Source organism: Dasypus novemcinctus, chromosome 3 (assembly GCF_030445035.2).
Source record: "Dasypus novemcinctus isolate mDasNov1 chromosome 3, mDasNov1.1.hap2, whole genome shotgun sequence".
Classification (NCBI taxonomy): Eukaryota; Metazoa; Chordata; class Mammalia; order Cingulata; family Dasypodidae; genus Dasypus; species Dasypus novemcinctus.
Genome location: NC_080675.1, coordinates 126,661,016 through 126,674,050, shown reverse-complemented (window position 1 = coordinate 126,674,050; position 13,035 = coordinate 126,661,016). Strand labels below are relative to the sequence as shown.

Genomic DNA, 13,035 nt, shown 5'->3' with positions numbered 1-13,035 from the left:
CATGAAATTTTTATGTGGTTATATGTATTAAATCCGTTAAAGTAGATGGCATGTCTTGATGCATTTGAGGGGGGAAATATAAAAGCATTTTCTTTTCCTGGATATCATGTCAGTAATATATACAGTAACGTGACTTTTCAGGTATAGTTTATGTTGCAATTTAAGACTCTCCAAAATATAATGTAGAAGTATTGGTTTTCATGTATCACTAATGGATCAGGCTGAATTTAGGAACTGAGTGCTTGACAGTACAGGGAGGACCCTGACAATTATGGATAGTAAAGAAATCTCTATGACTCTTTAAACCATAGCCCTCGGTTTAGCTTCTGTTATTTTGATGCTGTTTATATATTCCTTTCTAGACTATAAAATAAAAATGTGTGATATGTCTGTACGTGGGTGTGTATGTAAATTTCTTATATATATTTATATAAGGAGATGTGATTATACTATATATTCTGTTCTGCAACTTTGTTCAGTTAAAAATATTTGGCAGACATCTTTCTGTTTCAGTACATATGTTCTACCTTGATTAGATTTTTAGCTAAGTATCCAAAAAATACTATTTTAGTTTTCTCTTTCAGAAAATCTCGAAGGGGATAGTCTTTTAGGATTATATGTTAATATGCAACTGTTACCAGCTTGCTCTATTAAAATGGACCTGGTATTCTGTTGTTAACCTGATATTATTGCATAAATAAAATGTAAGCAGTAAGGATTAAAGAGGGATTGTTATTCACATAAGTGGAGCTAAGAAAAGCATTCTAATTCATCTAATATTAAGAAAATACAGAGTTTAAAAAACAGTAATAATCATACCAATTGCAATTTCAATAATCTTCCATCCTCATGTTATTTACCTTTTTTTCTGGCAGGTTTTTTTTTTTTTTTTTTTGCAGATGTCATAAGGTAAGGAAAATAAGAATAAAAGTAGACAGAATGAGAAAAAATTACTGTTACTCAAATATAGCAATAGTGGATTCTCTATATTAAATGTAATAAAACTTAATAAAATTAAAAAATAAAGTTAAGCATGGTGGTTGAATGTGAACAAAACTCATATGCTAATATATATATATATATATATATATATATATATATATATATATATATATATATATATAGGCTACTGGTTAAAAAATATAATGAAAATAAAAATTCCATTTATAATGGCAATAGAAATGTATACAATTCACCAGAAATTCCAAAACCCATATGAAAATATGTTTACTAAAGGGCTTAAAAATATTTTGTAGTAACTTAATGTAGTCACAGAGTGAAAGCACATTTTAAAGATTTTCATAATCAAAAAATTAATCTATACATTTAATAACCACAACTCAAAATCTCATTGGTGGGGAAACGGACTTTGGCCCAGTGGTTAGGGCTTCCGTCTACCATATGGGAGGTCCGCGGTTCAAACCCCGGGCCTCCTCGACCCGTGTGGAGCTGGCCATGCGCAGTGCTGATGTGCGCAAGGAGTGTCGTGCCACGCAAGGGTGTCCCCCGCGTGGGGGAGCCCCACGCGCAAGGAGTGCGCCCGTGAGGAAAGCCGCCCAGCGTGAAAAGAAAGTGCAGCCTGCCCAGGAATGGCGCCGCCCACACTTCCCGTTCGGCTGACGACAACAGAAGCGGACAAAGAAACAAAAGCAGACAAAGAAACAAGACGCAACAAATAGACACCAAGAACAGACAACCAGGGGAGGGGGGGGAAATTAAATAAATAAATAAATCTTTAAAAAAAACTCATTGGTGGTTTTTGAGAAGTCAGTGAGTTGATTACAAAATTCTTCTGGAGAAATAAACACGTAAAATGAGCTAAGAAAAATTAGAAACTATAGTGATACGGGGTTGCTTCCTTCTTGGACATCAAACATTATGGAGAACTATAGTTTGGTTTGGTACTGGTTCAAGAATAGACAAATAGCGCAATGGAAAAGAAAAGAGAGCCCAGGTATGAGCATGTATAAAAGTCATAATTTGCTCTTAGAAAAAGATGGCACTTACTATCACTGAGAAAAGTTAAGTTCCTTCATAAGTGGTATTTGTATAATCCTCTGTAATTTTTAGATAAAGATAAAATTACATTTTTACTTACTAACTTTCAAAAAATAAACTTCAGATGAATAAATTTTAAATACTAGATTTAAAAATTTAAATAACAAATTTTAAATTGCTAGAAGAAAATATTTGATGATATCTTCAATAACCAGATTATAAGGAGCCTATCAAAATATGGAAAAATTACCAAAAGATTCATGGCAACATTTTAGTTTTGACAGCTTAAAAATGAAAAATAAAATTGTTTCACAAAAACTGCAAAACCCAATAATGTAACTTAAAATCCTAATGACAGACTTGAAAACTGTTTGCAGTATATACAACAGAGGGTTACTATCCTTACAAAGGGGCTCTTAAAATAAGAAAGGAAAAGTTAAATAGTAAAATATGGAATTGGGAAGATTTCAACACTTAATTCACCAAAAAATACAAATCATCATTAATTTGTTTACACTTAATGAAAATGTCCTATAGTTAGATTAATATTAAAAGAAATGCCAAACTCTTTAAGGAAATGATAAAATGGTATCTTGTCTAGAATTACTGTTGTTTAAAGAGTGTTTTGACACAATCTTGATGGAGCATTGTCTAATGGATTTTTTTTAACAACTTGCTTTTATTGATATATGCTAATAAAGCATAAATCCATGCAAAGTATACAATCAGTGCTATTCAGTATAATCATATGGTTGTGCATTCATCACTCCATTTTTAGAGCATTTTCATTTTTCCAGTAATAATAATAATAGACAAAAACCAGCCAAACAAAAACTCATGACATCACAATCTCTCTGTGCTTCCCTTGCCCTATATAGCTGCTATTGTTTCCTTCTCTCTAGTATATTTTGTATTTATATTTTGTAAAAACACTTTTATATATGCAATATCACTCTTTTACATATTTTACGTTAGTTTTCACTAGGTTATACATTCCCATGTTACATTTTTTAGCTTTCCTTCTAGTAATATAAATATCCTTAGGCTTTCCCTTACAACCACTATCATACCTATATAATATCTCTGCTAGTCACAGCTTGATATGCTCTCACCATTTCCATTTATTTTCAAAGATTTATTAACAATCTTTTAATCAATTCTGCACTGAATAACTGTCAGCTTTCCATTTTCTACCCTCATTCTATTTTCTGGTGACTTGTATTCTAATTATTAATTCCGCAAGTTTACATAATATATTTAGTTCATAATAACACAGTCATACAGTATTTGTCCTTTTTGTCTGGCTTGCTTCACTCAACATAATGTCCTCCAGGTTCAATTATGTTGTCATATGCTTCATGATTTCTTTTCTTCTTACTGCTGCATAATATTCCATCACATATATACACCACAATTTGTTTATCCACTCATCAGTTGATGGACAGGTGGGTTGTTTCCAACTTTGGGCTATTATGAATAACATTGCTATGAACATCGGTATGCAAATGTCTATTCGTGTCACTGCTCTCAGTTCTCCTGGGTGTATACCTAGTAGTGGTATTGCCAAGTCACATGACAAGTCTATATTCAACTTCCTTAGAAACTGCCGAACAGTTCTCCACAGTGGCTGTACCATTCTACATTCCCACCAACAATGAATAAGCATTCCTATCTTTCCATGTCCTCTCCAACACTTTACAGTTTTCTGACTTAATAGTGGCCAGTCTAATAATAGGTGTGAAATATCTCATTGTAGTTTTAATTTGCATTTCACTAATCGCTAGTGATGTTGAACATTTTTTCGTGTGTATCTTTGCCATTTGTATTTCTTCTTTGAACTATTGTGTTCAAGTCTTTTGCCCATTTTTTTTTAATGGAATAGTTTGGATTTTTATTGTTGAGTTGTAGTTTCTCTTCATATATCATGGATAGTAACCCTTATTGGGTATGCAATTTCCAAATATTCCTTCCCATTGAGTTGGCTGCCTTTTCACCCTTTTGACAACATCCTTTGAGGTACTAAAAGTGTTTAATTTTGAGGAGGTCCCATTGATCCTTTTTTTCCTGTTACTTGTGCTTTGGGTGTAAGGTTTAAGAAACTACCACCTACCGCATGATCTTGAATATGTTTTCCTACATTTTCTTCTAGGAGTTTTATGGTTGTTATTTTTTTTTTTTTATTAATATTTAGGTCCTTGGTCCATATTGAGTTAATTTTTGTATAAGGTATAAGACAAGAGGTCCTCTTAAGTTCTTTTGGATATGGCTATTCAGTTCTCCCACCATTTGTTGAATAACTGTTCTGATCTAGCTGGGTGGGCTTAACAGCCTTGTCAAAAACCTTTGACCATAGATGTGAGGGTCTATTCTGAGTCCTCAATTCAGTCCATTGGTCAATCTGTCTTTCTGCCAGATTTATGCCCTAATAGTTGAATCAACATATTAAAGGTCCATATCCTTTGATCCTCTAATTCCACTTCAAAGAATTAAGAACTAAAAAATGGTTAATGATTTTAGTTATATTATTTGGAGTTATGAAAATTTGGAAATCACATTAATGTCCTTATGAGTGTCCTTGGTTACATACATTGTTTCATGCATAAATATTAGTTGCTAAAATAAATATCTAGTTAAAATAGATACTTCTAATTATTATGGAAATATGTCCATATTATATTCCTTAGTGCAAAAAGCAGTCTACATAGCAATAAATATATATAAAATTATCTCCTTTACGAGCTTATATAAAAATGTGTGTACATGTAAAAACAGTTATGTGCAATTTAAAAAAGATCAGGAAAGTTTTAAATGCATTGTCAGTAGTGGTTATCTCTGGAAACATGGGGATAGCGACATGATGACAGTGATAACTTTCAACATTTACTCTGTCTCTTATTTTTAAAACCTTTTACTGTGGTGATGTATATACAACTCGTAATTCCCCATTTTAACCACTCTCAAGTGTACAATTTAGTAGTCTTAATTATATTCACAACATTGTACTACCATCACCAATATTCATTGTCCCAAATTTTTCATCACCTCAGACAGAAACTCTGCAAAAACTGCCTCTTCACTTTATCCCCATGCCTCAATAAATATATTTTATAATACGTTTGCAAGAATATCAGAATAATATTTCCATTTTAGGTGCATTTTATTAATAAGCATTTTTCTCAAGCCTTAAGTTAGCTTAAAACACGTGGAAATTATCTATAATTTAGAATTTCACTTAGAAAATATTAGAGTTCAGAGAAGGGATAGAAAACGTGGCTCTTTTGTAATCTATGGATAAATGGTTTCTATAGCAATTCTTTTGTTCTTTTCCAAAGTAACCCAAATTGTGTATCAGGAAGATTTTGAGGAGAAATAGTTCAAAGTCAGGGCAATGACATCTGAGTATACCAGGACCCAAGATTTGGGGCACCGTCCTGAAGCTCCAGGTCATGGGCACATGCTGATGAAGGCAATCTGTTTATACAAGAAGGTGGCTCTTGTCTGACCTTTTAATTAGGTGCTTTCATGAGATGGAGATGTGAAACATTTATTTTTCACTAAGGCGACAGTTTTTTAAATGAATTTCTCTAGTCAGACAGACGTTAGAGATGGGCCTACCAAAATGTACAACTCTAAAACCCAATTGCTAAACACTAAGTTACCATAGACAAAAGCATACTTAGTAAATGAAGATGTGCTGGCTTTAATTTTTAAAGAGAACTAGAATAGCATCTTCAGCCATTATAGTTCTTACTGGGTTGTTACTAGAGGAGAATGCCATTAAATCAGGAAATGTTTGTACCCAGTGGTTATTTGACTCATTTATCTGACACTTTTTGCTCAATAAAGCCTTTTATTAAAAAAAAGCCCATGTATTTTGAACACTTAACAGATTCCTGTTGCCGTGATGCAGTGAGGTTGAGGCACACTCAATGTACTAGAGTTTAGTGTCTGCGAAGAATTATGACAAGTTATGATGATGACAACGTAAATGTCGGAAAAGAAAAAAGCATCATATAAAGCCCAGTGAAGGCAGGATAACAGCTGAAAGGGGAGATTTAAAAAGTTTTATGGATGGGAAAGCAGATATGGCTCAAGTGATTGAGCTCCTGCCTACCACACTGGAGGTCCCGGGTTCAGTTTCTGATGCCTCCTGGAGAAGTCAAGCAAGACAGAGTTGGCATGACAGTCTGGCACAGTGAGCTGATGCAACAAGATGACACAACGAGGAGACATAAAGAGGAAACACAATGAGAGACACAACAAAGCAGAAAACTGAGGTGACTGAAGCGACTGAGTGCCTCTTTCCTACATGGGAGGTCCCAGGTTTGGTTTCTGGTGCCTCCTAAAGAGAAGAGGAGAGAACACACAGCAAATGGACACAGAGCATAGACAGTGAGCACACACAATGAGGTGGGGGGGGAATAAACAAATAAAATCTTATTTTAAAATGAAGTTTATGGACGGAGGTGTCTTGACGAAATGAACTTTATTTTATCAGGGTTAGAATTCCTGTAGATGGCTATTAGGATATTTTCAGCATGAAGAGAGACCCAGAGACAGAAATCAGAAAAGATTATAAGGTCAAGTCAAACTGTTTCTAGAAGAGTAATCAGGCAGCTGGACCAAGCAAATAGGAGAAAAAGCTGGGAAAGATTTTGAGTGAGATAAATTAGACTGAAAGTTGCGTGCTTCAGGGAGTGTGTCTGGCTCACTGATGAGTCTTCCACACATGGAATCAATTCATGATTGGTTAAAATGAGTAAAGGGGGCATGTGAGAGAAGCCTTGAAGAAAGGGAAGGCTCCTGGAGAAAACCATATCCAGACTTAAGCCTGGTTGCCTAGAAGAATGTTGCTGCCATTATAAGCAGCGGAGATGTCTAGAGCTGGAGTGGACTTTCTTAGTGAGGAACTAAGTGTTGCAGTAACATAGTAGGCACACTTTAGAGTACAAATAAGATGTTGTCGATATTTAAATTTAGAAGCATTTTCTGACTTTTCAATTTACATCCCTATAATTTGGTGAAAGGCCAATGTGCCAAAGCAATAACATGATTAGAAGGAAGCATACAATCCTGATTACAAACCTAGAAGGATATTTTATTTGTTGAAATACCAGTGACTAAATGTCACTTTTCTTGATTTCCTGGACCATGTTTGTAGACGTCGTTCCTATGTCAACATGGAGTAGAAATCTGTCATTGTTCTTCCATGTCATTTGTTTCTACTCTAGGGTGACCCTCTGTTTTATGAATGGAAGTAAATCAAAGCCCTGATAGAATGGGAATTAGACCTAAGAATCACTTAGTTTGCTAAGGCACTGGGAATATATGGCAATGATGGAGCTGCCTGTAAGGATTGCCTCCACTGTGGTTTTTTTTCATTGCACCTCTGAAATAAGATGGCCTTATGGTATAGCTAAGAAGTTGGACACACTAATCTTGAGAATTATTCTTAGCTCTTTTATTGTGAAGTGGTGATAGAAAAGTTTTCATTTGTTCTCTTCCTGTCGTTGAACTAAAGGGAAACAAACTGCTTCATTAATTAGTTCTTTATCATGCCTTCATTGTTCTTGTTGTGTAGGAGTTGTAAAATTTTTGCCATTAGTGAATTTTCTTCAGCAATACTGTTTGCAAAGTGTTGATTTGGGAAGTCCCCCCCCACCCCCCCCCCAAAAAAAATCAGCTATGAATCTTGCTCTCAAATAGTTCACACTGGAAGATATAATTTCTAGATATAAGGAGCTTTACTCCTTAGGGAAGATTAAACTTTCACGTATGAAAAATTCTGTGACTGCTTACTTGTGGAAATGTATGAGTCATAAACAATCAATTCAGAACAGAAGTTTGACTAGAGGAGTAGCTGCATTAGATAGCCAAAGGAGAAAAGACTTGACTGGAAGTCTGGGTATGCCAACCTAACAAATTTGGACTTAATTCTGAGGGAAGGGAAAAATTAACTTAGATTATCTGGCAGTGCTGTGCAGGCTAGGTTTGAGGTAGGCAACAGGTAAAGATATTCTAGGGAAACCATATTAAATGATAAAGGTCTCTGGACTCAAATGGTAAAATGAGAAAGGAAATGTTTTCGCTAAGAAGAGATCTAAGATCCTCATGTTACAGATTTTTGTCTTCAAATATAGGATTATTTTCCTAGTGTACAATTAATTAGGGATTTAGCAATAAAAGAGAATATAAGACTGATACATGGTACAACATGAATGAATCTCAAAAACATTATGCTCAGTGAAAGATGCACAAAAGTCTATATATTGTATGACCTCATTTATATGAATGTCCACAGAAAGTAAATTATAGAGAAAAAAAGTATAGTCATGGTTGCCTGGAGCTGGGGAAGAAATGGGGAGTAATAGCAAATGGGCACAAGAGATCTTTTTGGGGTGATGACAATATTCTTGAACTGGATTGTGGTGATGGTTGCACAGCTCTGTAATTTTAATAAGAATCTTTGACTGGTATATTTACAAAAAATGAATTTTAGAGTATGCAAATGATACCTCAATAAAGACATTTAAAAAGAAAAAACATGTATCATGTGACACATGAGCTTGGAGTTAGGTTTACTTGAATTTGAATCTTGGCTCTACTAAATGTTACCTGTATGACTGTAGATTAGGACAGAAAACTAAGTTTCAATATTCTTCTTAAATATAACCAACAATACCTACTACTTCATTGGGTTTTTTAAAGGATTAACGACTTGAGCGTAATAAGCTCTCATGTGGTGGCTTCTAAAAGTAAAATTATATCAAGAAGGAGATTAGACAGTTGATTTAGAATTACTTAATCTCAAAGCTTCATTTTATATATAATTTATAATATAACATGTTTATAATTCATATGTTGTAGAAAATATGGTAACATATTTAATTGGGAGAATATTTTTGTTTCAATATACTTAATTTGGATATTCATTTTAAAGGTTTATCTGGATACTTAATTTTAAAAACTTATTTTGTCTTTATAATCACTTGTTTTGCAATTTATTGTGTTTTGGTATGGTAGGTCAGGTTATGATGGTTATAGGCACTTTCAACTCGATTTCTAGTACTCTGTGTTGACAGTGAAGTAGCCTTAACAGGAATGTTGATATAGAAAACTTTCCCCTTTATTGAAAAGACTTATTAAAAATGAATGGCACATGACTGCATTTGAGACTTTAATAAAAGTTTGTCCAAACTAAGTAGTAGTAAAGTTTAACTTAATGCCTGGCCTCATCAATAGATGCATTGAAATAATAATTTAAAAAATAATAATAACATGCAAGCAGTTCCCAATATGAAAATATATTACCAAAATTTGCCTGTAAATTGTTGCTTGGGGCTTTGATTGTATTTTCCCTAAGAAACATTGACTAAAGGGTGAATTGCTTTTTATCACTTTCAACTCAAGTTGTAAATGACACACTGCTATTAACAGCAGCCTTTTAAACTCTACCAAGCCACCCCTTATAGTGAAGAATCTTTTAAGAAAATTTATTCCAAGGCCCTCCCAAGGAAAGCAGGAATTCTAAGTGCTTCCCATTTTCCTGGGTGTATGGTTAGTAAAAATGGCCCCAGGACACCATGAAATTATCATTTTCATAAGGGAAAGGATCTCCCTAAGTTTGCTTCCTAAGCTGAGTTGTTCTGATGGAAAAATTGCCTCATTGGTGTAGGTGTGTTTCCTAGGCTCTTTCAGTGAGGCCTACTTTTTGGTCTACTCTGGTACATATCCAGGCTTCTCCCTCTGGCTGAGGGAAGGTGAAGGATGGTAGAAATAAAATGTCTGTGGTTTTGGCAATTTCTCCTTATAATTTTGACTTTTTGATCCTTTTACGTTTCTTTTAATACAAAAACTTTATTTTTAAAGAGGTTTTAGACTACAGAACAATTAAATATAAGGGATTCCCAAATACCCCAACCCGCTACACATCTTCCCCTATTAATTAATATCATCTTACAATTGTGTGGTACATTTGTTTCAGTTGAAGAATAAAGATTAAAGCATTGCTACTAACCAAGGTCTATAGTTGAATTGTGATTTACACTTAATTCCAGTGCCCTGAAAATGCCCTATGTTCCACCTGTTATTTCCTCCTCCTCCCCTCAGAACCTCTGGTAATTAACCACTATTTTTATATCAGTGAGAAGTGTGGAACGTTTCACGGATTTGTGTGTCATCCTTGTGCAGGGCCATGCTAATCTTCCCTGTATCATTCTAATTTTATTGTAGGTGCTACCGAAGCAAGCACTAATCTTTTTATGTTTTGATTATTATTCCCTAGAGTTTTAGAACTACCTTTTCTAAGATGGGAAAAAAGTTATCATTTTTTTAAATGTAGTTAATATTAAATATAGCTCATCAACTCCTGCACTTACATATTTATTTATACTGCACCTTCTCTGTGGTTCATTTTCTAGTTAATGTTTCAGATAGAATCTATAGATAGTAAACTTCCTTAGGTTTACAAAAGTCTGAAAAAAAGTATATATTTTGCCCTCATTTTCTTGAATAAATATTATAGCTGAGTATAGAGTTCTAGATTGACTTAATTTGCCTCAAAACTTTGACAATAATTTTCCAACATTTTATGACCTCCAGTTGATGTCATTAAATTTAGTCATTCTAATTGCCAAATTCTTCAGGTAATTGCCTTTTTTCTGATAGCTTTTAAAATAATTTCTCTTTAAGCTTTTAATATGTGCATTTTCAAGATGCTGTGTCTATATGTTCATTTATTTTTATTTATCCAGCTTAGTATTGTCATATAACACTTCCTGTCTGAGGACCAATGTCTTTCTTTAATTTTGGAACATTCTGAGCTCTTCTCTTCTCTTCCCTTTAGTCTCTTTGGGGATTTCTGCTGAACTTATTGGATCCTTCCAATTTCCCCTCAGTGTCACTTACTTGCTTTTTCATAATTTTTATTTCTTCATGTTTGTGCTGTGCTCCGTGTGACTTTTTTAGTATAATTTTCTAATTCACTTATTTTTCTTCAAATACCATCTATTGTACTTTTTCTTTCTTTTTTTAAATTCACCCTTTTAAAGTGTACAATTTAGTGGATCTTATATATTCACAAGTTTGTGCAACTTTCTCTACTACCTAATTTTATAATATTTCATCACTCTAAATGGAAACTTCATATCCATTAGCAGTTACTCCCTCCTCCTGTCTCCTTCACAGCCTCCAGCAACCACTAATTCACTTTTCTGGCTCTATGGACTTGCCATTTCTGGATATATCTTATAAATGGAATCTTAAAATATATGGAGAGAGGGGGGTAAAAAATATATATATATATATAAATGTATATGGACTTACATTTATGGCTTCTTTCACTTAGCATAATATTTTAAAAGTTCATACATGTTCTAGTATCTTTTTGCTGAATAATATTCTATTATATGGTATAGTGAGTTAAGTAGTATCCCCTGAAATTCACATCTAACCAAAACTGCAGAATGTGACTTTATCTGGGATCTTTGCAGATGTATTTAGCCAAGGATCTTGAAATGAATTACCCTGGATTTAAATGACTCATCACCACAGTGTCTTTGCAGTGGAAGCTGAGAGGATTCAGTGATCATGTATTGAAGGCTAGGACTCAGGAATCTCTGAGAAGGAAGATTATTTATGACCAGCCAGGGCCCGCGGACTCCTGTTCAAAAAGCCGAGCCCTGAGTAGGGGTTTTAGGTTATTTTTATACAAGAAACACATGGGTGGGAACAGGAGAGGTTTAGGGGTTCGTTTAAATACCAGCTAAGCTTGAATTAACGTATTGCCCACATTCCAGGTAAGCTTGAATTAACATATTGCCTATGTTCCGTCTGGATGTAACTTTGAATACACATTCAGTTTACATCCTTTCTGAATATTTAAAGCCTATAGGTCTTGTATTACTTAATTGGCTTTCTAGAAACTAGACGCTCTTGGATACAGAATTAGATAAGTTTGAATTCATGCACAGGCTATATTATCTTTAGAGATTAGTATAATAAACTTTGTTTTCTTAGGAACTAAGTTTTATATGTAGATTTCATTGATTCTACATATCTCATTAAAATATGTAATTAAAGTTTTACAGTGCACCTGGAAAAAGAAAGTTGAGAACAAATAGAGATATAATAGCTGGAAAGCAAATCATTCAGGTGCTGGGAGTAAAAGTGTAGAAAGTAGAAATTACTCTACCAGTGGTCAGAGGGATGAGAGAGCACTGGTTAATCTGGCTTGTTGAGTTGAGGTTGGATAAGAGAAGTGAAAAAAAAATTTACTTAAAAGCAAAATTAAAAATATGAAAAATTTAAAAAATTTTATAGTATCAGTTCCTTAGAGAACAAAAATATGAATATTTGTTAAATATTGTACATTTAACAAAATTTAAGTTATGATTACAACTAAGCTCAAATTCTTTAAATGGCTAAAGAATGGATCAAGTCAGTTTTGTTTCAGGTATTTTTTTCTAACTTAATTATATGATACCCATCTTTTATTTCATGTTTGAATTTTCAAAAGGAATAATAGAAAAGTATTTGAAGGATAGTCAAGTTTTCCACAGGCCTCTCTTGCACATTTTATATTAAATTATTTTTCATTTGAAGCATCTGAGTTTATTTTCTTCATTTACCAACTGTTCTCCCTCTACCAGATTATTTGACAGTGGCATTGGCTGTGATTCACATAGTTCTTCTATAAAATTGTCAAGGACTTTGTGAAATCCTACCTCTTTAATAGTATTTGAAATCTACTTTGCAATTGAATTACACCATTTGATAGTCAGAGACAAGACTATTGGACAAATGGAATAGTCCTTTATGTAACAAGAGGAGGAGTATTTGGGTACTAGATTTTTTTTTTTTAATTAGAGAAGTTGTTGATTTACAGAAAAAAATCATACATAAAATATTGAGTTCCCATGTATTACCCTATTATTAACACCTTGAATTAGCATGGTACATTTTTTGCAAGTGATGAAAGAACATTTTTATAGTTGTACTGTTATTGTAGTATATAGTTCAGCTTAGGGTTAACTGTTT

At 33.6% G+C, this 13,035-nt stretch overlaps 1 protein-coding gene and 1 non-coding gene across 2 annotated transcripts in view; one reads left to right on the top strand and one right to left on the bottom strand.

Moving 5' to 3' along the window:
* WDR72 (WD repeat domain 72) overlaps positions 1 to 13,035 on the top strand; it is a 248,867-nt gene that overhangs the window by 115,497 nt on the left and 120,335 nt on the right. The window lies entirely within an intron of this gene.
* Positions 10,144 to 10,249, bottom strand: LOC111761933 (U6 spliceosomal RNA). Its single transcript, XR_002795160.1, has one exon. It is a non-coding gene; the product is annotated as a U6 spliceosomal RNA (small nuclear RNA).